Here is a 26,205-nt window from a genome sequence, read left to right as displayed (position 1 = left end):
TTGTTTGAACTAATCACCACTTAAGTAAAAGCCTCTCTCTCTCTTTTTTTTTTTTTGCCTGCCCTGCCTCCTCTTCATGAAGCCTTTAGCTCTGGTGACCATTCAAGCATAAAAACATGCTTATTTGCAAATGAATGGCAGCTCTTTGCTTCATTAAAGCCTCTTTCTCTTTTGGCACTCGTATTGTGACCCTTTGATATTAATTCAAAGGGCAATTAAAGAATGCGGGCCCATCTTTGAAGTAAGGCATTCAGGGCAAGGAATGGGATGAACCTGGGACTCTGATGGACTGTGCTCATTCAACAGGCCTTTTCAAGAAAATGGGCAGGAGAAGGTCAAGGAGAAAAAAAAAAGGGCTAAAGAAACAGTCTCTATTTGTTCGAAGTATTAGCCAAGCAAACTGCAAATAGCAACAAAATGAAACAGTTAATAGAGCAGCCAGACAGAGGCATGTCAGTCACTTAACTTGAACAGCAATGGACTAACCAAGGCTTCAGTCCACTGTGTTATCTAATTATCTTGGGAAAGCCATTAGCTGGAAGTAATAGTATTGTATTTCTTTCTGCTTACTGCTCAGGAAAGGTGATAAATACTCCCGGCTTCATAATTATGCAACATGGATACATAAAAGATAATGTATTGTAGGAATGTGTCTAGAAAGAAAGAAGAAAGTTTGAAAATTTGATAGCTGGGTCATTACGTTTGAAAGCCTCCTTCTTTTAAAAACACAACGGGTTTCTTAAAGGTACCTTTAACATTATACATGGTTTTCAGTGGAACAATCCTTTAAGGCATGTTTTCAAATCCAGGAAAGATGGGGTTTTTTTGTTTTGGTTTTTTTTTTAACCAAATACTCATAAAAGGCTTAACTGATACAGATTTTTTTTTTAAATAGTTGACATTTCTTTTACAGTAGCTATGGGATTGCAAAATGTTAGTTCCACTGCTCACCAAAAAAGCAATGTCCATGTATGGAGTTCAAAGCATATAAGATTAAACTGATATGGAAAGGATTATTTTAAGCAAGACCTTGAAGGTAAAACCTCAGGAATCAAAAGCAAATACCCTTGAGGAAAAATAATTTAGAGCTCCGGTTCTATTCTTAATCCAAAGTGGCTTAAATCATAGCTGGCTTCTAATGATTCCTGAGCAATAAACCAATATTCCATGAATGATGGGTTATATAAAATTATATAAACCACACAGACTCCCCATGCAACATGTATCCATGTTGCATGGGGAGTCTGTGTGGTTACTAACTGAGAATTGTGTGGGTAAAGTCATCGATGGTATTCATTTGGTTACCTTTAGTGTAAGAAGAGAACTATTTCAAAAGAAGCTGAAGCAATACCCAAATAGTGGAAATAAATGCATTAAGACTGTGGGACAGATGTAGCAAAGCTTTGTTAATATGCTGGAATGTCTCCAGGTGCATCAGTAAAATTATCCAATTTTAATTTCCAATTAAAAAACACACCAGGCTAAAAGTAGAACCATTTTTGAAGTGAAGCAAAACTGATAAATCTGCCTCATAATATTTTGTACAGGTTGTTTCATATCCAGCATAGCTCTCTGCTTCAACGGCAGGGGAGAAAGTCTGATACTTCACTTTCAATGCATATTCAGCATAGCTCTCTGCTTCAACGGCAGGGGGAATGAAGAAAAGTGGATCTATATACAGACAACAACCAACAAGGACTGAATTACATAGTCTGGGTAAACAAATAAGCATGGGTTTAGCTTGCTTATTGTGGTGGTTACTACCCCTAAATAATTAAGCTAGATATTTCACTTAGATGCAGCTCTAACACTGCTCTCTGCATTATTGGTGGGGGTGGAAGGGAAATAGAACCAAAAGGTTACTAAGAGCCAAGCGTAACAGATAAATATGAGAGGAAAAAATAAAGTGCGAAGCTTGCTGGGCAGACTGGATGGACCGTTTGGTCTTCTTCTGCAGTCATTTCTATGTTTCTATGTTTCTATATTTGACATTAACACCAATCCAGCAGACTCAGCATGCCTAGATTGTAATTCCTTTAGTTAGGTGTTCACTGACACCTCCCTCTGTGCCTGTTTGCTCTTTGCATTGGTTATAAACGTTTGAGTATTTGTATAAACTTCTGTATTTTTATCACCTTTACTTGTATAGTGGTGTAGAACTCAAACATTGTTAATGATGTATGAGTTTTCAGCAACTCCATTTGACTACGTTATTTGTATGTCCACTGATGTGATAAGAACACAAGAACAGTGGTTCTCACCCAGGGGTCCATGTGCGCCTGGGGGGTAATTGAGAACCTGTCAGCCAGACCAGTGCTGCCACATGGGAGAGGGGAACCCAAACGGAAGGAGACAATCTCCTGCCATTGCTGCAGGAAGAGCCAGTCTTTCAGCTCCTGGTGATCTGAACTCCTTCCCAACTTGCAGATCCACCTGCAGCATCTTCCAGTCCTGCAGCAGCTAGGGAGCAGGCAAAACTGTGACCACAAACATGAGAGGAGCAGGAGAGGCAGCAGACACTGGAGGGGACAAGGAAAGCACTGCACTTCCTGTCCCCACAACTGCTTCCTGCTGCTCCTCTTTCTGTCTTCCTGTCGCATAGGTTTCCTGATCAGAAATGAAGCCTGTACAGAGGAAGAGGAGGTAGCTGCTGGGACTGGAAGTGCAGCACTTTCACTGTTCCCAATGCTGTTTGCTGCCCCTCTAATCTTGTTCTTGTGTTTGTTGGTTGCTTTGCTTCTACTCCTCAGTTGTCATGGGAGGGAACAAGATAGGAGAGATGGAGTGGTGAAGGGTGTGAAGAGCTAAGAAGGGAACTGGGATTTGGGGACACAGATGAGCAATAAGAAGCTAAGAAGTGGGAAGAGAACAAGAACAGGGAGGGGGGATGGGGATGGGGATAGACAGAGGCAGGGAATGGAAGGTTAGGAAGATCATTCAGCCAAATTAAAAGCTGGGGGCAGTGTGGGTTGGTTGGGGGAGAGTGGGACTTAGAGAGAGGGTGATAAAGTGCTGGGAGGTGTGGGGCAGAAGAGAGTGAGATGGAGAAGAGACAGGAAGAGGGAGTACCCACAGCCGGCAAAGAAAGATGGAGGACTCAGGGGGGGTCAAAGGAGAATGAAGAAAAATGAAGAAGAGAATGTGGAAGCATGAGAAATAGATGAAGGGTGAGATGAGAGAGAAAGAAGATGGAGCCAATGAAAGTGTTGGTAGTGAAGGTAAAGAGAGAAGAGAGATGAGAGAAATAAGACTAAAAAATATAATTTGCGAGACTGGTGAGGGAGAGATGGATGAAGAAATGAGACAAGTAGAGAAGAAAGGAGAAAATGGAAAAGAAAACAGGAAACAAAGTCAGACAGACAAGAGCGAAGAGACCAATTGAAAGTATCCTTAAACAACAGGTTTCATAAACATTATGCATGGTTTTAGGTGGAACATACCTTTAAGGCATGTTTAAAGACAAAAATACATTTTATATCCAGTTTAGGTATTGGAATATAACTTCACGAAATGCTAAATTATTTTATATTCTAGGTGCACAATTGGGCCGATTCAGTAAAATGCGCGGGAGAGCCAGCACTCCGAGGAGAGCACCCGCTCTCCTGACGCAAGCCCAGGCCACTCTCCTGGGCATGTGATTCTGTATGCAAATGAGGGCCGAAGCGGCGGCTGTCAGTGGGTTTGACAGCCAACGCTTAATTTTACCGGTGTCGGTTGTCAAACCCGCTGACAGTCATGAGTTCAGAAAACGGACTCCGGCAAAATTGAGCATCCGTCTTCCAACCCGTGGGCCATGGGCAGATTTTTTATTTTTTTTTTATTTTTTGGGCCTCCGACTTAATATCGCTATGATATTAAGTTGGAGGGTGTACAGAAAAGCAGTTTTTTTCTGCTTTTCTGTACACTTGCCCAGTGCTGGCCGAAATTAACTCCTGCCTTTGGGTAGGCGTTAATTTCTGAGAGTAAAATGTGCGGCTTGGCTGCACATTTTGGGGAGGATTTTAAGAGCCCTGCTCGCGTAAATCCGCCCGGATTTACGCGAGCAGGGCCTTGCGCGCCGGTGCGCCTATGTTCCATAGGCCTACCGGCGCGCGCAGAGCCCCGGGACTCGCGTAAGTCCCGGGGTTTTTCGAGGGGGGCGTGTCGGGGGCGTGTCAGATCGGCGCGGCGTTTTGGGGGCGGGACGCAGCGTTTCGGGGCGGGCCTGGGGGCGTGGTTTCGGCCCGGGGCAGTCCGGGGGCGTGGCCGTGCCCTCCGGAACCGCCCCCAGGTCGCGTCTCGGCGCACTAGCGGCCCGCTGGCGCGCGGGGATTTACTTCTCCCTCCGGGAGGCGTAAATCCCCCGACAAAGGTAGGGGGGGGGGTCTAGATAGGGCCGGCGCCGTTCCCTCCAAGGCCGCTCCGAAATGGAGCGGCCTTGGAGGGAACGGCGCCGGCTACACGACATCGGCAGCCTTGCGCGCGCCGATCCTGGATTTTAGCTGATACGCGCGGCTACGCGCGTATCTACTAAAATCAAGCGTACTTTTGTTGGCACCTGGTGTGCCAACAAAAGTACGCGAAGGCGCACTTTTTAAAAATCTACCCCTTTACTTTCTGTATCGCGCGGGACTAACTAATAGGCTCATCAACATGCATTTGCATGTTGAAGGCGCTATTAGGTGCCGTGGGTTGGACGCGCGTTTTCCACGCGCTATTATCCCTTACTGTATAAGGGGTAATAATAGCACGTGGAAAACGAGCGTCCAAACAGGAGCCAACGGTGCGCTTGGCCTGAGCGCACCATACTGAATTGGCCTGTTTATTTGCAATTTTAAAAATCATGTGTGCAAGTATTGACAAATAGCACTGCTGTACTTTAAGTAGCTCTATTTTCTGCATGTACTATGCATTTCTAAAATATACCGTGTACTATTTTGGACAATTTTATCTGGGGAAAAGTGAGAGGGACAGAGCTTTGCCCTCTTGAAGTATTTCTCCCCCCTGTCTTCCTGAAATAAGAATGTAAACTTTGGCTTTCTGGCGCTCCCTACCTCCCTCTCACTGTTCTCTCCATTCCTCCCCCAAGCTTCAAACTGGTGCCAATTTGTGAGAAAGACAGTAAAGCAGTGCAAGAAAGGTTCCCTCCAGCCACCTCAGCACCGCTGGCTCCTCTGTGCTGATGTTACCTCCTGCTAGACTCACTTTAAATTCAGCAGAATCAGTATTTGATGGGTCTGTGCTTATTATTTGGCAGTTAAAAGACAATTGAAAAACATTGCCACAAATATAAATCTAGTTTTTATAGTGAATTTTGAATTTTTGTGATCCTGGGGGTACACAAGACATCTCCAGTACTTGAAAGGGGTTCCGTCCTCATGCAAGGCTGAGAATCACTGAACTAGAAGACTAATCCTTCACCTGCAGATGAGACCACAGATGACATGGTTCGATGTTTCTCAAGCTTTTGTTTGCAAGGGACAGGCTAATTACCGTCCTTATGTGGACCGATTGCAGCACTTATGAGTGGGGGGAGGGCAGTGAAAATTAAAGATCCAGGGTGTATGTGGGTGTGAGGAGAGGGAGGAGGAGCGATATATTCCTTCCCTCAACCAATCTTTAATCTCATGGGTCAACCTTGCAACTGCTTAGTGTCATTTGAAGAAGGTGACTAGCCAGTTTAAGAAAATTGTTTTCTAAAAATCCCCTTGCGCTTATTATAAAAAGATGCCCTCTGTATCTCTCTCTCCCCCCCCCTACCCTGTCCCAGGCAGGCAACAGTGATGTTCTCAGAAAAGAATACTTCCCTCTCTCTCTCTCCCAGCCAGGCAGCAGGTGATCACTGAAAAGTGAACATCTCTTCCCCTTCCAATCAGCCACCAGTTGGGCATTTAAAAAAAAAAAAAAAAGATGTGAAGGTCCTCCCTTTCTCTCCCCCTTCCTCCCTCCTTCCCTCCCCTCAGCAAGCCAGCAACACTTCTGCAATTAATATCCCACCCTGTGTACTTTTTTTTTTCCAGCTGGGTCTGGTCCTGAGGCCCGATCTCTAGGAGGAGACCAACTGCAGCTGAGCATTAACAAGCCTGAATGGGACTGAGTCTTTGTCTTTTCCATGCGCCCCTCCTGCCTTCTGTACGGGAGGTAACGCATGAGAGCAGAGGAGACCCTGAGTTATTAATATTCAGTTCCAGCTACTCCCCTCCCAGAGATGGGGCCTCATAACTGGACCCCAACTGGGAAAATAGGTCCCCAGGGCAGGGCACAGCAGAGTGCAGTGCAGGCTGCAGTACAGGGTATGAAGCTACAGGAGAAGCCTTGCTTACTCCTGCAGTTGCCATCACTCTGTGGACTGGCAGGTGGTTGAGAAACAATGACATAGATGAAACGTGTAGTTGATAAAATTGTGGCGCTGGCCTTCTCTCATTCATCTTTTTTTTTTTTTTTTTTTGCTTGTGTTTGCTTTGGGCAGCTGAGTGACAGAGCTGCCTCCGTCTTACTTTGTGCAAAGCAGTGCCCATGCAATTGTTTACGACTACCTTGCAGATTTTAAGTCTATATTTGAAGGTGTTCTTGGATCTAATGTGTGGTCTTCCTTGTGTTCTGTGCCCTGTTAACAGTTGGCCAAAGAACACAAATATGGGAATTCTCAGTTTTGGTGCGTAGGCCATCCTTATGACATGGCGTGCCCACTGAAACTGAGCTTTTACCATCTCTTTCTCCACACTGGAAATGTGGCACCTTTCAAGAACTTCTGTGTTGGAGATCCTGGCTTGATAGCTTACATTGCAGATGGATGTCAAGGAGCACTGATGGAATTGCTCAGTTTGGCTGAGGTACCTGCAGTATAGTGTCTGGAATTCATATCCGTACAGCAGTGTGGACAATACTACTGCCTGGTTCACTTCTTTCTTAGTGGGCAGTCTCACCCTGCCCTCATTCCACAGACAATGAGTGAGTTTTGTGTTATATAATCTCATTGTCAATGTTGGCGGCGTTAAAAGTAATGCTTTCAAGATAATGGAATTTCTCAGATTCGGTGTGCTTGATGAAAACTGTAGGATCAACATAGGCCTTAGAAGGAACTGGCTGGTATGTGACCTCTGTTTTACTCAGGATGATAGTGAGCTCAAAACATTTAGCTGCATGGGTGAACCAGTCTATGATAATGCGGATGTGTTCCAGTGATTGGGCTACTAGTGCACAGTGATCTGCAAACAATATTCCTGATTATTATTCCACCATCTCAAAGTGAACTAGGAGATGTCTCAGGTTGAATAAAACTTCACCTAATCACAATTGGATGTAAAACCTTCGATCCATGTCCAGGAAAGCATCCAGGAGCATATAAAACAACGGAGAAGAGTGTTGATGCCAGTACACAGGCTTGTTTTGTGCCATTATAAGACTATGAAGGGATCAGAGGATTCACCACATTCCTGTACCTTGGTCAGCATCCTGTTGAGGAAAGATCTGATGATGGAAACAAACTTCTCTAGGCAGACTCGTTTCCGGAAGATTTCCACAGTCAATTGCTGTTGTTTGTATAGAAGGCCTGTGTTAGGTCTATAAAGGCCATGTACAGATCTTTACTCATGGAACATCTCCTGAAGTTTCCTCATCAAGATACCATATTTGTTTATAGTCCCTCGGCCAAGTCTGAATTTGCACTGTGGTTCTGGGGATATGCTGCCAGGAAATGCTCCATTATTTTATTGATGATTACTTCTGACACACTTTCCTGGGGATAGATAGCAGAAAAATTCCACATTGGTTATCACAACTGGTTCTGTTGTCTTTCTTCTCATCCAGATAGTTGATTACTTGATTAGTGCTGTGGAAATCAATAATGTTATGGAAAACATAAATGATATTACAACTCTTAGAAGTTGTGTGCATAGTAAAGTTCCAGGTTTTTCATATTGATTTAATTAGAATATATTTCCCTTTAGCACAATATATCACATTTTTAAATTACTTCTGCTAATGTGCATTTTCTGTGACATATTGAATAACAGTATGTTGCATATAGTTTTAGAACAGAAAATCTTTTTTATTCTAGGGCAGGTAATAATATGATCCAAAGATAACAACAAACCTTTTCCGTTGGAAAAAATCAGCAGAACCAGGGGTCACGATTTAAAACTCCAGGGAGGAAGACTCAGAACCAATGTCAGGAAGTATTTCTTCATGGAGAGGGTGGTGGATGCTGGAATGACCTTCCGGAGGAAGTGGTGAAGACCAAAACTGTAAAGGACTTCAAAGGGGCGTGGGATAAACACTGTGGATCCATAAAGTCTAGTGGATGTGAAATGAAGAGTGGGTGGCTCCCGGGAATGACACTACTACCTGGTGATAATACCCTTATTCATAAACATACACACAGTCAATACAACTCAAACATTGCTGTAAGCTTCAGCAGCAATGAGGAAATGTGGAAAAAAGGATTTGCATTCACAAAAAAGCAGGGAGTAGCTTGCTTGTTACGGTGGTTACTACCCCAAACCAAATAAGCCTGACACTTCACTTTCAATGCATATAAAGCATAGCTCTCTGCTTCAACGGTAGGGGAGAAAGTCTGACACTTCACGCATATCCAGCATAGCTCTCTGCTTCAATGGCAGGGGAGAAAGACCGATACTTCACGCATATCCAGCATAGCTCTCTGCTTCAACGGCAGGGGAGAAAGACCGATACTTCACGCATATCCAGCATAGCTCTCTGCTTCAACGGCAGGGGAGAAGTCTGACACTTCATGCATATCCAGCATAGCTCTCTGCTTCAATGGCAGGAGAGAAAGTCTGACACTTCACTCATATTCAGCATAACTCTCTGCTTCAAGGCAGGGGGGAATGAAGAAACGTGGACCTATATTCAGGCAACAACCAACAAGGACTGAATTACATAGTCTGGATAAACAGATAAGCATGGGTGTAGCTTGCTTATTGTGGTGGTTAATACCCCTAACTAATTAAGCTATTTCATTTAGATGCAGTTCCAACACTGCTCTCTACATTAATGGCGGGGATGGAAGGGAAATAGAATAAAAAAGGTTACTAAGAGCCAAGAGTAACAGATAAGTATGAGAGAAAAAAAAAAGTTCGAAAGCTTGCTGGGCAGACTGGATGGGCCGTTTGGTCTTCTTCTGCCGTCATTTCTATGTTTCTATAATCCAACCCAAGTCCATCTGGATCAAAACCAGAAAGAACTTGGTTCTACTGGCCTTGGGAGAAAGGAAAGAGGTGGAAAATGTTGGATTTAATCTGAATTGGCTCTCTTTTCCCTGTTTCCACACCTGTTACAGTAAAGCAGACAATTAAATGCTATCAGGATATGTGCACATCATTGTGCAGAGGAAATCTGTTGAAAACAGAACTGCTATCATTAGTTTAATTTCTTTAATAAGTTTTTTGTTAAGAACATAGTTATGCAGGAAATAGATTTTGAGATGTACACAAAAATCATGAATATAATGGATTATTATCAAGGGTTTGATTTAAATGGTACTTTTTTTTTTTTACTGTAAATGATGATTATTATTATGCATAGGAAAATATAAATTGGTCACAAATAAGAACTCTAGATTCATCTAGTCTGTCCATTTTTTTTTTTACACATTACAATTCCCCAGACTCTACTTGGTCTTCAGATTTATCCTCACTTCCCCCACTGACTAGGATCCTTTGCTCTTGAATTCTGAAATCATCTTCTCCCCTACTTCGTCCCCTATGGGGGCTGTTTCATACACCTATCACCCTTTCTGTAATGAGATATTACTCTTATGTTACTACTGAATCTATCTTCCTCCAATCCCATACCCAGTTACAGCCAACTAAGCAGATGAGCAGGGAGATGAAGTAACTTTACGTGAAAACATCACATGGAAACCGATGTGATGTTTTCTTAACGAATGTCGGTATACAAAAACCTTTAAATAAATAAATAAACTATCCTAAGGTTGTACAGAGTCTGTGAACAGGAGAAGAAAGACTTCAGGTTTAGATGCTGGTATTTCTAATGACTCTTAGTTCAGCTGTTAATCCAGTAGGTCTCACATCCTGCCTATTAAGTTAGTGTCTGAAAATGTAACATTGGAAAGTCTAGTTTAAACAGTATTGACCTATATTCTCAATAAAGAAAGTTAGTTAACTAATTATACTTGATTGATCACAGTTCTTTAGAAAAGTCAATGCAATTCACAATAAAAATGTACCTTTAAAAACAGAGTAAAAAAATAAAAATAATTTGCAATAAAAGGCATATATAAAAATAGATGTAAAATATACATTCAATTAAAAAAAAAGTAATTATCAATACAATTCAATGTCTAATAAATGACTGGAAACCTCATAAAACCTAAGCCCACAGAACTAAATGCAACAAGATAGTCATTAACAGGGTCTGATGTCTGATAAAAACTGAATCAACAAGAATCAAATGCCAAGTGACATAAATAGGTTTCTGAATTTGTTAAAATCCTTCTCTAAGCACAAACTCAAAGGAAGCGAGTTCCAAAAACTGAGGCGAGGTATGAAAAGGACATTTCCCTTGTTCTTTCATCACGAATCTGGCTGAGAGAGGGAACCCTTAACAATTTCTGTAGGGAGGACTGAAGACAGTGGCCTGGAATGTACGCAACCACAAGATTGGAAAGAGAAATTGGAGTGCCCCAGCGTAAAGCTTTATATGTGATGCATCCAATTTTAAACTGAATTTGCAGTGAAACAGGCAGCCAATGAAGTTGCTGCAAAAGGGATGTAGCATGAGCAAAGAATTAAGTGGGGCTGTAGCCAGTGGCTCAGGCTGCACCGCTGTGCACCGTGGTGCAAAGGATTTGGTTCAATTCCCTATCTACTCCAGCAAGTTGGGCCTAGGGGCGCCTTGGAGGTGGTACACTCAGGCCCAGGGTGTACCACCTCCAGGGTGTACCACCACCAGAGTGTACCACCTCCAGGGTGTACCACCACCAGGGTGTACCACCAGGTATTTTTGCAGTCCCTTCGGGCCAATGAGTGTGGCTCAAAGAAGGCAATCTTCCAAACGTTATACTGGTGAGGGTGTTCTGAGCTACCGAAGTATGTTGTCTGGGGAAGGAGGACAGAGATGACAAATGAAAGAAAAAAATGAGGGCAGAGAAGAAAGAACTAATTGTTTTCAGTAAAGGAGATTGTGAACTTAGCTTTATATGTTGCCTTTTATACAGACTACAGCTGAGTAGAATTTACGAGCTACTCTACAGGTCTTTTGCGTCTTAAATTTTCCTTTCATAGCACGTCTAATAAAATATATTAAATGTATCTGATGCATCACTAGCATGTCATCTAAGAACTGGAAAGTTGTCATTTTCTGGGAACTGGCTTCCAGTTCTACCTTTCAGTCCAAATGTAAGATGAGAGAGATTCAATGTGATTCCCTTCCTAACACAATGAATATGAAGTTTCCATGTCAGCCTAAATTGGAGATGGGGCAAAAGATTGCCATCATGAATCCTGATCTAAACCCTTCCTCTAATTTAGAATTTTTTCTCCCACTTGTGATTCTTAATCACAAAAATTCTGATCCATTTACAATACATTGGATTAAAGATGTCAAAATTTTAAAAACATCTGGGATTTAGGGTTGCCAGCTGGCTCCAGATTCTCAGGAGAGACTGATCTAGTCCTAGTTTTATCCTTGGAAAATGAATAGGGACACCAGTTCTACAAGTCCATGCAGGCAGTGGGGTAAACCAGGACTGGAGTGACTTGCCTGAAAATCTGGAACCAGTTGGTAACCCTACTTGCATTAGAAGTGAAGCTGTGACCCATTTCAAATCTGTATAGAGGAGGACATTACTACCAGGAGAGTGATGCTTCGCTAACCATGTGCTATATTTACTTCTTGCTTCAGCTGCAGGTTGGTATGGATAAAAGTACTCTTGTATAATAAATCACAGACCCTATATTCAGGGTGGAAAATTGTTCATAGACATTAAACTTTGTGATGCAGAGTTGCATATTCCCGAGCTAACCCAAATATGTTTTTTTTAGTTTTGCAGCATGAAAAAAAAATGTATGTGGGTCAAGTATGTCCAAATATGTAGCTATTTATGAGCCAGATGTTCTCAGCATTTGTTCCATAGACATAAAAGGGAAAGAAATCCATTAATGCATCTGGTCCTATGTGTTTTAGAAACATATGAATAAAGATATAGGTCTTGGAAATGGAGAACATTGAGGTCCCTGAGTCAGAAAAATAAATAAATAAATGGGAGCCTAAAAAAACCAAAGGGGCCAAAAAATGAGTAATAGCGATGTGATTATGGAATCTGCTGTTGTATCCTTTCCCCTCCCTGCTCCCCAGAAAACCTTATGGCAGTTTTAGTATCCATTGGTCTGAGATACAATATTGAAGGTGTAGCAGCAACATGCTTTCATTTAGCTTTGTATTAAATATCTCATGATAGGATCACTCAACAATGATGACCAATTAGGGGCCAGTTTTTAGATAGCTTGCATTGTGGCAAAGTCTGTGGGTACTTTGTACTTGAGGACCTGGTAGCCATTTTCCAAAGGGAAACTACATGGATATGCAAAAGAATCAGAATTATTGAACAAGTTAAAAAAAAACCCAAAGCAAAACAAACTGATACCTGAAATGACTGCAGGATATATAAATAAAATAATTCATCCAATCCAGTGTGCAAAAAGATGCGAGTCAAGAAAATCTGGGATCAAAATCATTGCACATCCCCCAACTAAATTGTTTTTCCATTTCAAAACGTTGATAAGGCTAAGGAATCTAGTGCAGGGGTCAAAGGTTCTTGATGGCCAAGTCAAAGGGCACTTGGAGATGTATATTGATGCATGTCAGCTTCTAGGTTTTGGGGTCAAGCAGTAGTTCATAAAAGAAACAAGGAATCTTAAGAAGATGTGTTATTGCCAAACATCAGGTCAAAGTTTATCTTTGGGTCAGTGTTAACTGAAGAGTTACCCATTCATGGTTTGCAGTGCATCCATTATGCTTTAAGATGTTGTATTGCAAGATGTCTAGATAAAAGAAAAATATTTGCTCTGAACTCTTAGGATTACACAATGTTTTCAAGATCTGTGAATAAAAGAAAGAGGGATACATGCAATATTTCAGTAGAGGGATAGGAATGAGTGATCTTAATTTGAAATAAATGGAAAATAAACATGGTTGCACTGTGCAACCTAGAAAAGTACTCATCACAGAGTGGCAACACAGTAAAACGCACAGTTTGTATCAAACTTGTGCTAATTAGAAAATCTCTTTGTGTTCAAACATATTTATTATGTTTTGATGGACAATGTTCTGCATAGTACACTCAAAATCTAGTAACCCAGATTTACATTATTCCTTTAGTTAGCAGATGAGAACATAAACTGTGATGAACAGCTGTGGATATGAATTCTGCTATTTTGTGAAAAGAATATGTCCTAGTGTTTCCCACTTGAGTGAACGTAAGGATGCAAGCGATTTTAGCATACATGGCATTGGTTCTCAAAGGAAAACACCCCATTTGGTTTTCCTTTGAAAATGAGCAGGTGCAAATTCTGCAAATTAAAAGCATCTGTGCACTTTGCACCTTCTATTTCTTCAGGTGGCTCAGCATGGGGGCAAAGCAGTGGGGATACGTTTGGAAATCCCATGCACACACTTTGTTGTATGGCCCACACCAAAATGGTACCACCTGTACTGCTGGAAGGCACCAAGTTACATCACTACAGTACCATTTTCTAGGTGGATGGCACCATTTAGAAAGTTCTGGACCTGGGGCAGGAGCATGTGGGCTTTGCTCCTGCCCTTTAGGCTTTGAGAATGACCCGGGAAGGGGGTTAAGAGGGGGCTGGAGTAGGAATTCTGCAGTCCTAGCAAATTTCAATGGGGGTGGATGGGAGGGGCTTGTGGAGGCCCAGCCTGGAAGGCCCAGGCCCCAGGTTAAATTGTGGAAGGGCAGGAGGGTGGTAGAGAGTGCCATCTGAGACCCATTTTTTAATGTTCAACAAATACAATAATACCTGAACATTTTGGGGTATTTTCCTAGGGGGAACCATTTTCAGCACTTTGCAGTTGGAGCAAATTGAAAATGGCCTCATTCGTTGTATTTTGTGCATTCAATTAAAAGAATGCACATCCCTACTAAACATCCCACAGAAAAGCCACCTTTGAATGTGGCTAAATGCATATGCATTACATGTGTTCTTACCAGTACTGGAAGAGGCCATTTTTCTCAGGTAACTGCCTCTGAAATTTACTCTCAGAATTCTTACTGTGGGTGATGCATTTCTAGGTCAGTTTGTTGGCCTGATTCTGTGATAGCAATTTCTCAGTTTTGCTCTTTTTAAATCCCTAATTTGAAGGTCTGGGAAGCCCCTGAAAAGAGGATAACTCAAATCAATGCTAGTCTCTAACTGACATTACTGGTGGAATGCTCCTGCTGTGAGAGAGCACACAAAGGCTGCCCACTCACTCCGATCTATTTTTTTCCTGAAGAAAACCTTTACAGCCTCAGCATTATATGATGCTGACTTATGTTAGCTTCAGATAAGTATGCAGCCCATTGAAGCAGAAAGAAAGCAAAAAAGAAGGAAAAAAGGAAGTCAGGAAAGAAGAAAAGAGAAAAGAAACAACAGCTAAAAAGGATGAAAGAAAGGAAGGAGAGACAGAAGAAAAAACAAAGGAAATGGGTCAGAAAGAGAAGAAAAAGAAAAGAAAGAAGCAAAAGGAGAAAAAATAGTAAAAGAGTAAAAGAAAGGAAGAAGGAAGGAAACAGAGATGAAAAGAGAAAAGGAAGAGAGAAAAGAAAGTGGAAGAAAAAGGAAGGAAAAAAGAAAGAAAGGGAGAATGAGTTCTCTGGATAAGGTATAGGAGTGGTAGAATGCTCTGTTGTCATGGGCAGAGGAAGGTGGAGCAGACTGGACCAGTTAATATCTTTTCTTCAGTTGGGTTACAACATCCAAGAACAAAGTCAATATTTCTAAGTACTTAGAAATGCAGAGGCCAAGAAAGGTTCTTATGGCCTGGATTGGCCACTGTTGGAAACAGGATGCTGGGCTTGATGGACCCTTGGTCTGACCCAGTATGGCATTTTCTTATGTTCTTATGTTCTTACTATGATAGAAAGATCTAGAATTGGCCATTGGCCCAATTAAAAAGAGCTTCCAGGCATACCTTGATATGTTGCCTGTAAATGACATCCTGTGAGCTCCAGAAGGAAGCACTCATTCACAGAATGCAAGTTTTAAGAAGATCACTAGCAGTAAATTTGAGATATTAAGATCTTATCCAACATACCTTGGCTTACGAGTGAGGTTCATTCCTGTCAAGGTCTGTGCATAACAACCCATTTACACTGTGAGCTCCCAATACTTCCTTTGGAAATTTATTTGACACATTTAAAACTTTTTAAAGTGTATGCAAAATTAAGAACAAACCCTCCTTGTTGTTTACTTTTTCAGTTACCAGGTCCCCTTCTCCCCCCAAATATAGTAAAGTCCTTCCCCTATTTTTAAACTCTGGTTAATGTTTTCCATTCAGAAAACATTAAAGGGCTAGTGTTGCTTTTCCCGCAGGGGTTGGATACACTTGTCTTTTAAAAACTGTAAAGCTTACTTTAACGCCTACATTAGACTTTACAATATTCCCTATCTGCCCTATGCTAATGTAAACTTCTTTTTTCTTTCATTTACAACTTGAAATGCACACTTTATCTCTCACTCTCTTTCAGTCACCTCATTCACTTTTGCATTCTGCATGCCTTCTACATATATACAAACCCTTTGTCACATATAAATAAACCTCTCAGTATTTAAATATAGATTACAAATACATGGTATTATGAATCACCAGGTCTGTAGGAAGATCTGAAAAGATACATATTGTTTGCATACTTCCTAGCTATATTAGCAAGCATGACTTAATCACAATGAATACCCTTAGCACTAGGCAGAAAATTTCAAGGTCTTCTATAACAAAAGTTACTGGACAGTTATTGCTCTCACCCTTCCTTCAAACTACACATGTACACAAGCGCACCACTGACAGTTCAACACTAATTAATATCTTATGTGCCATACCTAATACCAAAGAATACTTGGCTTGCATGAAGCACCAATAGATACTTTATGTATGGTTCCCCAATGATATTCAGATGTTCCTTCCAGGTGTTAATGATGACTTGACAGAGTTGGAGACTATTAATAGAGCAATAAAAGCTGTAGCTCAATGGTTATGGGATAAGAAACTCAACTTGAATGTAAAAAAACCCCTGATTTTTTATGGATAGGGAACGGGGGAACCTCATTCTCATTTTAAAATCATTTTAGATGACTTGACTATTCCCTTTCATCCTCAGTTTGAAATTTGGAACTCAGCATAAATATGCAGACATCACATGCTCTTGTTGATTGCCTGACTGAGAGATAGGATAGCACTAGCACCTTTGCTGAAATCCTTATGCATTCCTGCAGCTGGGTATATGGTTTCATTCTGGGTGGACTTTTGAGGCTCATATTTCCTACATGGTAAAGTTGTTTTTTGCTTACTTAAGAATGATTCATCAGCTGAGGCCATATTTGTTGAACAAGACCTTGATGTTAGTGGTTCAGATGTTATTAGTCTCTAGACTGGATTATTGTAATTCAGTCTATTTGGAAATGCCACAACAAATAATTGCAATTGTTGCAGAACACACAGCAAGGAACTGGGTAGCATGCATATCTGGGACCATGTTTCTTCCCTCGTCATACAATTACACTGGTTCCCGGTAAAGCACCAGTGTGAATTTAAAGTTTTGATATACATTTTTAAATGTAGGTCTAACAGTGGGCCAAAGTATCTTACAGAGAGCTTTGTTAATTATTTACCACCTTGGAACCTGAGATCATCTCAGGAAAATCTCCGTCATTCCATCCAATAGACAGGAAGAGTATAGTACATGTACAAACAAATCAGGAAGCAAGATTTTTCAATCAAGAGACAGGAACTCTGCAATAAGCTCCATAGGACTGTATGATTCCTGGAGAATTATGAACAGTACTGGAAGGCAGTGAAGTCCTGGCTTTTTTGGGAAACCTTTCCTCTGTTGGATACTAAAATTTATAGTGGGATCTTTAGTTTCATTCCATATGAATTTGAGTTGATTTTAGTTATTTTCCATATGGATCTATTAGGGATATATAATGTAGGGAGAAAGGAGGTTTTAGGAAGTATTCATGATTTTTGTTTTTATGATAATTTGTTTTATTCACATTTTGTAAAATTGTATTTATTTCTTTTTGCTTTTGTGATATGGTACTTGGTAAATCACTGCAAACCACTGGTTAGCAATGATCAATAATTGCTTGATGATGAAGGACATGGTGAATATGTTTCCTGAGTTCTGCCTTGATATCCATATATTAAGGCAGAGACCCCTATAAGGACATATGGCTTATGTTTATTTAATTTTCATATATTTCCTATATAAAAGATATAAATGGTTTACAAAAGAATACATACATAATTTAATAAACATATAAAAGACATATGAAATATACATTCCATGACACATAAAAGATAAATGCGGCTGATCCAAAATGGGGATCAGCTTTTCCATATCTCTGACCTGGATAATTTTTAAATTGTCCCTCTTTCCATTCTTCTTGAAAATTCAATAACTTCTAATTATCAAATATCTGAATGAACATCCAGGATTTTACCAATTTCCTGAACTTCAGGTCTCATTCCTCATATCACGTGGTAAAGAATTCCAGAGAGAGGTAGCCTGATAACCAAGATAAGTTTGCCTTGTATGATACGGTCTCATATCTGCTGGGGAGACAATCTCAGCAGTTCTTGTTGAGAGGAACGAAGAGTCTTCTGAGTTTCGTATGGAACCAATCAATCTGCCAAGTAAAATGATAGACCAGAGCATAAAGCTTTAAAGTCAAACAAAGGGTCTTCAATCTGCTTCTAGGGACTATTGGCAACCAGTGGGGCTCCTCAAATAATAGTGTAATGTGATTGTATTTACGGGCTCCAAATATCAATCATGCAGCCTTATTTTGAAGCAGCTGAAATTTTTTTTAGTCAACAGCCTCAAAAATGAGTTCTTCTGGCAAGTTTGGGAGTGAATGAGTTCTACTGTGTGGTGTTGTGAAGGAAATGTGAAGAGAACATTGTTAAGTAATATTGGCCTGGATTTATTAAAATGCACTAAATATTACATGTGATAGGAAAAGGGGTGTGTTTTATGGTAATAGGCAGTTTATCGCAATTTGCGCTAATACCTATGGGGTAGATTTACAAAAAATGCGCGTCCGCGTACTTTTGTTGGCACACCAGTCGCAAACAAAATGCTGGATTTTAGTAGATACGCGCGTATCCGCTAAAATCCTGGATCGGCGCGCGCAAGGCTGCCGATTTTGTGCGGCCGGCACGCGCCGAGCCGGCAGCACACGCCCCCGGACTGCCCCGGGCCGAAACCACGCCCCCGAAATGCCCCCGAAACGCCACGTCCCGCCCCCAAAATGCCGCGCCGATCGGCCCTGCCCCCGACACGCCCCCGACACGCCCCCCTCGAAAAACCCTGGGACTTACGCGAGTCCTGGGGCTCTGCGCGCGCCGGCAGGCCTATGGAAAATAGGCGCGCTGGCGCGCAAGGCCCTGCTCACATAAATCCGGGTGGATTTACGCGAGCAGGGCTCTTAAAATCCGCCCCTATGTGAAGCACTATCTTAGCGCAAATTGCGATAACTGCCAGAATTGATGTATTTTTTACATACAACCACTGGGGGGGACCATGTTTAAGCTCCTGGAGAGCCAGCCTAGCTGGAGGAGAGAGAGAGAGAGAGAGAGAGAGAGAGAGTTACCCAAGTAGAGAGCCCATCAAGCTAGGTTGAGAGAACATTGCACAAATCTCATCTTTGGGTGAGTTTCCTCACTCCGAAGGTCATCAAAATCTTCACAAGAGAGCACTGTTCTGTTTGTACGTCTCATTTTGAATGTCAAAGTGGCCCCTAACCCCTACACTAATACCTAAACCTCACCTCGAGTGACTAGGTGGGCCTCCATGGAGATATAAATACCAATCTAGTGTGAGGGCATTATAGCTAGGTTCTCTCTCTCTCTCTCTCTCTCTCTCTCTCTCTCTCTCTCTCTCTCTCTCTCTTTCTCTCTTTCTTCCTTCCTTCCTTCCCCCCCCCCCCCCCCCCCCCTATAGCTTGGCTGGCTGGCTCTCCAGGAGCATAAAAACACTCAAACAGCATGCGTGAAAAACATAAGGTGTAGTTATGGCTTCACAAAACTGTGAGCCCAGCCCACTTGGCCAAAATATCCTACCCCTTTTCTCATTTGTATCACACCAAATGTTATGGTGCTTTCGCATGCGTTAAAGGCATTTTTTGCATGCGAAAACGGCGTAACGCATGCAAAAACGCCATATAGCACTTTGATAAATGACCCCCATTGCTAGATATCCCCTGTTTCCTTGGCTTTTAACTCCATTTCAGCAGCCATCTGCAGGATCAGATGAGAGCTACAATAGTGCCCAAAGATCATTGAGGGCAATTATTGAGCACACATGGTCAGCCTTCTATAAACATGCTTTTGCTGTTTGAACCACAATGGAGATTTCTGATCCTGATTCCTGTCAAAGCTTGTCCATTGTTTATCGTGTGCAGCATGTTTTTGAATATTAGTGTCTTGTTTTAGCTGGAGAAAGAGCTTGTAGAGGTTAAGGTGTGGGTTCTGCAGGAGGCAGAAGAGGATATGGAACCTTTAAGCATGGTAGGAGTAGCTCAAAGGCACTGGATCATGAGTCAATCTTAGAAGAAAGTGTGAAGTGTTGATTGGATATGGGGTCCATGGCTAGCTGGTTTGATTGTGACATGATGCATGTTTTATTTGTCTAGTTCAGGGCTCCCAAACCTTTAGTCAGTGTGACTGCATTTTAACACTTGAAAATTCACATGATCCCAGTGGATAACCAAAGCAAATCAGCAGGGGTGTGGTCCTCCTCCTACAATCCCTCCTCACCCTCCCTACACTCCAGCTGATCCTTTCTCTCAATCTCAACCTCCTCCAGAGGACCTCTTCTTTTATCCTCCTCCCCTCCAGCATACGTCTTCCCTCAATCTCCTCTCCTTTCATCTCCCCAGGCCATCAACTCTCTCTCATCCCCTTCAGCCCTTCCCCTACCCCCCAAGCCCCTCCTAAATTTGTCAAAAGTGTAGTGGTGAACAAGTCAGCCCCCCAACTCTTCCATTTCTTTTTTTTATATTTAACTCCGGCTTCGCCCCAAGCCCCTCTACCCACCCACCTATAGTGGGTCTAAAGTTATCCGGCTAACTTAGCCGGACAGAACTGAAATTCAGCTGATGGCCAGATAACTAAATGCCCCAGAAATGCCCCAGAATGCCTCTTTTTTATACGTCTAAATTTTAGCAGAATAATGACTTATCCGGCTAAAATCTAGCTGGATACATGGATCAGTATTCAAAAACATGCCATTTAGATGGATAACTTGTGAGTTATCCTTCTAAATGTCTTTGAATGTTCACCTCTCTGTATTTGAGCTTAGGATGGATATTGACAAATACATTTTTACTGGAAATTTCTCAAAGTCATAAATTTGTTAGTGAGCGGGAGGGAGGGAGCCTGTGTAAGGGTGCGTGTGTGAATGAGACAAGGAACCTAAGTGTGTGTGTAAGAGAGGGGGCCTTTCTGAGCGAATGACCAGCTGTTAGGTTTTCCATGGTAAAAGAAGACCTGCTAGACTGCCTCCTCGCTTGTGAATCTTCTTGCTTTGCAGGATAATAGCTAATAAGGCTTTTTACCCTGCAATTAGCATGAGACACACTAACTTTGCCACAGATTTTATAGCAAGGGTTTTTATGCTGCTGAAACCCCTATTATGAACTAGGTTAGGTTTGCAATGAAAAATACATGCTAAAATAGGAGGACTGATATTTATGCTGACATCTCCTTTGGTGGAAACGATAATCTCCTCTGCTGCCAACTGCTATAACTATGGTCTGTTTTAAGAGACAATGTTCTGATGTGGCCACAGGGTGGGAGAGGGGCTTGCCAGGTTCTTATGGCCTGGATTGGCCACTGTTGGAAACAGGATGCTGGGCTTGATGGACGCTTGGTCTGGCCCAGTATGGCATGTTCTTATGTTCTTATGTAGGGGAGGAAGTGGTAGCTGACAGAGCATTGCTCTGGTTGACACTACTGTGTGGGGTGCTTACACTTTCCTCTACTACATCCCCACTCCCCCTCAGCTTCTGGAGCTCCTGTTCCTACCCGTTAACCTTATAGTTCTCAACCCAGTCCTCAGGATATACTTAGCCAGTCAGGTTTTCAGAATATCCACAATGAATATGCATGAGAGATATTTACAGGAACTGCCTCCATTATATGCAAATATATCTCATACATATTCATTGTGAATAGCCTGAAAAACTGACCATACTGGGTCAGACCAAGGGTCCATCAAGCCCCGGTTCACCTTTATCCACATGTTTATTAACCCCTTCAAAAAAATGAAGCAGATTTGTTAGGCAAGACTTCCCTTGGGTAAATCCATGCTGACTGTGTTCCATTAAACCATGTCTTTCTATATGTTCTGTGATTTTGATGTTTAGAATAGTTTCCACTATTTTTCCCGGTACTGAAGTCAGGCTCACTGGTCTATAGTTTCCCTGGAGCCCTTTTTAAATATTGGGGTTACAATGGCCACCCTCCCGTCTTCAGGTACAATGGATGATTTTATTGATAGGTTACAAATTTTAACATATAAGTATCCTTCTGTGTGAGAGTTTTCAGCCTATGTGCACCAACACCTCTCCTGTCCATGAGTACCAACAGCTCTCCTGTCTGTCCTTGTTTTTTGCTGGAAACTCTCTAACTTATTCTATAGGATATTGACTATAGGGGATCAGCTAACACAGGGTGGGTCTTAAGGAATGAAGATGCTCCACAGCATCCTTGAAGGGCTTCAGGAATCTTACTAGTTGCATTATGTGTTGCTAATCATGATGCTCCAGGGGATGAGCCATACCTATCTTGCCTTCCAGAACCAAATGATGAAGAACTGTCTGTTGCAGCACTAGATTAGTGGAATTCTACCTGGTCCTACACCCTGAATTAACTGGTGCACAGGCACTCCTACTGCTTCTTGCTTCTCATGCAGCTGCTGCTCATCCTTCACGCTACAGGAAAAATGCTCTTCTATTTTTACATAAGAATTGCCATACTGGGTCAGACCAAGGATCCATCAAGCCCAGTATCCTGTTTCCAACAGTGGCCAATCCAAGTGACAGGTACCTGGAAAGTATCCAAACATTAAATAAATCTCAAGCTGCTATTGCTTATTAATTAATAGCAGTTTATGTATTTTTCCTCTAGGAACGTATCCAATTCATTTTAAACCCAGTTACACTAACTACTGTAACCACATCCTCTGGTAATGAATTCCAGAGCTTAACTGTGCGCTGAGTGAAAAAGAATTTTCTTCAATTTGTTTTAAATGAGCTACTTGCTAACTTCATGGAGTGCCCCTGCATCTATCAATCACTTCTTTCAGGATTAGTCCTGCCATGTTGCTCCTTGGCCCCAAGGGTATCCTTTACTGTCAGGTGCAGCAAGTTTGCAAAGTAACAGATTTTTTCATAGACTTTTTCATTTGCATCACTGTCTGTCACAAAAAACCCAGGAACAGCAGTCCTATCATGCCACTCTAGCTGCCAGCCCCTCATCATCTTCTTTATTAGTGCTGAGATATTCATTAACATTGGCTCTTGTCCATCATCTGGGTGTACAGTACTGCTCACCATGTTTTTCTGGTGAGCTGTACTGTGAGAACTGTTAGCTGCCCCTGCCCTGGACAGCTGCTGCCAGTGTGCTGGCTGGTCTTAATGTCATTGGTGAAATGGATGCTTCCCCTCTCCACCTTGACCAACTATGCCTGTATGCGAGCATAGCACAGTAACCTGCCTGCTGGATGTTGTCCGGAAGGGCACTTTGTAATTGGGGGGCTAACAGCTTCAGCAGCTTCTTAAATCCCATCTTCTCTACCATATATAAGGGTTAGTCATCCAGGGCAATCATTTCCCCAATGCAGCCTTTGTTGCTGCCTGCCTCCTACTAGGAGACGGCGATATGATGACTCACCTCATCGGCTCCATGGTGGCTTGCCACCGATGTGGGGTTAGGGGCTGCTTGCCTGTCTCCTTACTGGAGGAAGAGGCCAGGAGATCAGCTTGGGAGTCTGACTTTCCCTGTTCTAACACTTTTCTGCTGGTCTGCTGCTGTGACATCTTTGACTGGCAGAAGAGATCACCAGGGTAGTGTTGATGCTCTCCCCTGAATGCCATGACAATGGGTGTTATCTTTTTTACATGATACTGCATACCGCAGTCTGTAAGATGCCCTAGTATCTTTCCTCTACTGATGCACTTACAACAGTGAATACACTCTGCAAAAGACAGGTCCTCCTTCTCTCTGAAGTGCCTCTACACCTTAGGTTTCTTGTGGGACTTCCTCTCCCTCTCTGCTGGGGCTGGGGTTGAAGGCAGACTGCGAAACAAAAGGCAAAGGGCATTATTCAAGACCTTTACTACCTCCTCTTCTTGAAGGGCTCTCTTTGCCCTGGCAGTATTGCTTTCTACTGGCTCAACAGAGGATAGCGTGCTAGTAATGAAGCTCCCTATGTTCTGCTCAGCTATTCACTGTTCTATTCCCTCTGAATCCGAGAAGCTCTCATGATTCAGTGAATCAGTACTTTCTTGCATTACCTGATGTAGGCATTGGGGAGGAGTGCTATACTACTTTTGGCTGCTCCACTCCTAGTACTGCCCTTGCCTTTGCCCCTCCACTATCAGTGCCAAATGCCACCCTCCATTGATTCTGCTTTCTCTTGCACCCACACCATAGGAATAGAACTAATAGTATTTCAGCTGTTAGTATTTGGCTGATTAACAATGCCCTGATTCTAAATCTAGGAAAGATTGAAGCCTTATGGTTTTCTAGAAAAGCTAGGCCCAATGATCTCTCTGCTATACCTATAAATAGTGCTGCTTTGAATTTAAGGAGTCAGCTTGAAATTTGGGATTTATGTTTGACCCCTCTCTGACTGATAAATTACAGCTTCAATCTGTTTTATCTAGTAGCAGTTTTAAATTGAGACAACTCCGTCGACCAAGATTTCTACTAGAGCCATCAGATTTTCAGACAATAGTGCAAACCTTTATTCTGACTATAATGGGTATAGAAACTCTGCCTGTATGGGGGTTCCAAGGTCAAGGTTGCAAGCTCTTCATTACCTGCAGTTTTCTACTGCCCACTTGATTTTGAAGGCCTCCTATCATGAATATGTGACTCCTATACTTTTTTTTTTTTTTTTTTTTAATCTTCCTTGGCTTCTAGTTGAGCAAAGAATAAAATTCAAGATTTTAACCTTTGTTTTTAAATCATTGCATGGATTTTCTCCTGGCTTTTTGTCTGGTCTTTTTACGAGGTATATTCCTGGAAGAGCATTGCAGTCTGCTGGGGTACTACCTTGAAGAACGTTCAGTAAAAAATGCCCAGGAAACTAGAAGACATTGCTGAATGAATTAATGGAGGAAATTTGGTCTCTAGATAATTATAAAGTTTTCCACAAGATACTGCAAACTATGTAGTTTAAGGAAGCATTTCAGTAGTTTTACTAATTTTATGGAGTAGCTAGTAAGTTCATAATGGTTACTTTAATTGTTTGTTTGTCTTTTGTTTTAATGCTTTGTATTATGTGTTTTATATTGTAATCCGCTTAGCATGATAGAGGCAATACAGGCAGAATATAAGTGTTTTAAACAATTAAAATAAATAAAATAACAGTGGCAGTAGGCAATATATGCTCTTCCAGCCTTGGCCTCTTCTTCACTTTTCTCCTACAAAAAATCTCTCTTTGGCTGGGTGGGGGAATGCTGGTGCTACTAGTACAACCAGATGTTCTTGGATCTTCACTAATTGGTGCTTTTCCAGAAGGAAGCAAAGTTTTTCCTCTCCCTCTGCCATTGTTTCCATAGTGGAAAAAATATATAACGGCACAAACAAAAATGGTGGTTCACACAAAAATTGAAAAAAGTCAAAACTAAAACCCCTATACTCAATTTTTCTGAATACTTCAATATATCAAAAAATATTATTCATAAACTTCATAAAAACTGGAAGTTAAAAAAAGCTAGCTCATAAGCTACTGCAAGAGGCAGATTGATTCTCTAATCATGGCTAGCAAAAAGACCACCTCCACAGCACCTGTAATTATGCTCCTAATCTTGAGAATTTTACAGTATGTGCAGCTCCATTCATCAATCCCCATCAAAGGACCCTTGTTTCACCCATAGTGGACTTCTTCAGAGGGGTAAATCTAACTTATGCAGAACTTATTTTCCACAACAGGTGCGTGGATGGACATCACAATACATATAAAAATGCCACTTATCTGAAAAAAATCGAAACCTAAACATCATGAATCCTTTCACCATGCATTAACTGAATTTGTGACTTCACGTTTGGTAATCATTTCTCAGTTTTTACAACAGTTTATGAAGAATTAAAAACTATTTAATAAGAAACAGAAACAGAGAAATCTTGAGAATGTCCTACCACAATGTACTCATCACCAAACCTTATCTTACTGCTTCAATGGCATCTATCATTAACAGTGTCCATGAGGCTACCGGAACCACTGGAAGATATAAAGAGGAAAGCCCTCCTATTTGTTGATGTCATCTCCTCAATCACAAAAAGTATCTGGTTTCTTTGAAAACAAAAACTGTTCATTATAGAAATATCTGCCACTCTATTTCTTGGTTAACATCTTGTGGATATAGTCACTTCCAATACAAAAATAAATCTCTGCTCACATCTCTGCCACAAGGGAGTAAAGTCTGTTGGATAACAAAAATCCAAAGTTAATTTACATCATGACCAAGTTAATGCCAAGGGGTAACCAGAGGGGCTTCGACATAAATGATTGAAAAAAATATAGTTTCTGTAATATGATATTTAATAGCATGTTTTGCCTGACCTATGTACAGAGCTAATATTGAATAAAAAAATAAGGCAAAAATACCCCATGTATCTAAGCACAAAACAATTCACCTATGAGGACTAGAATTAATCAATTAAAAAATATGGGAAATCAGTATCAGAAAAATTGTGCTCTCTGTAGAATAATCCACAGGCTCTTGCCCGCTAGTG

General features: G+C 41.6%; 1 protein-coding gene across 2 annotated transcripts in view; it reads left to right on the top strand.

The window, feature by feature from the left end:
- Positions 1-26,205, top strand: part of PAX3 (paired box 3) — a 141,878-nt gene that overhangs the window by 57,858 nt on the left and 57,815 nt on the right. The gene's annotated exons all lie outside the window — the stretch shown is intronic.

Source organism: Rhinatrema bivittatum, chromosome 9, assembly GCF_901001135.1.
Source record: "Rhinatrema bivittatum chromosome 9, aRhiBiv1.1, whole genome shotgun sequence".
Classification (NCBI taxonomy): Eukaryota; Metazoa; Chordata; class Amphibia; order Gymnophiona; family Rhinatrematidae; genus Rhinatrema; species Rhinatrema bivittatum.
Note: the sequence above shows the minus strand (reverse complement) of the source record. Positions and strands in the feature narration are given on the sequence as shown.